Below are 361 nucleotides of genomic sequence, written 5' to 3'. Positions count from 1 at the left end.
CCGTTTTACTACCCTGCTACTCTTGAGTGAGTCCAACCTGACTGACATTAACGACTGAACGTGACCTTAGCATGACCTCTGACCTTGCTATTCACTGAAGCCAGGTCATGGATGTAAAAGCACACACCTGACCTCACAGGTAAAAATATACACAAGCGTAACACAAGTGATGGGCCAGTAATGAAAACGTCTTCCCATATACAGGTTAGTATTAAACTAGGTCATTAGAAATGAACGTATGTACATTTCGAAAGTGAATGCATCAATTTGTCAGCAGCAGTGATATACACTGGTATACAACAGATTATAGTGGTATAAAAGTATGAATGGGCCCTTTCTTGTATGTTTGTAAAACATATAC

The sequence above is a fragment of the Haliotis rubra genome, unplaced genomic scaffold (genome assembly GCF_003918875.1).
Source record: "Haliotis rubra isolate DU_JTF1 unplaced genomic scaffold, ASM391887v1 Scf124, whole genome shotgun sequence".
Taxonomy (NCBI): Eukaryota; Metazoa; Mollusca; class Gastropoda; order Lepetellida; family Haliotidae; genus Haliotis; species Haliotis rubra.
This window is presented reverse-complemented; position numbering follows the sequence as displayed.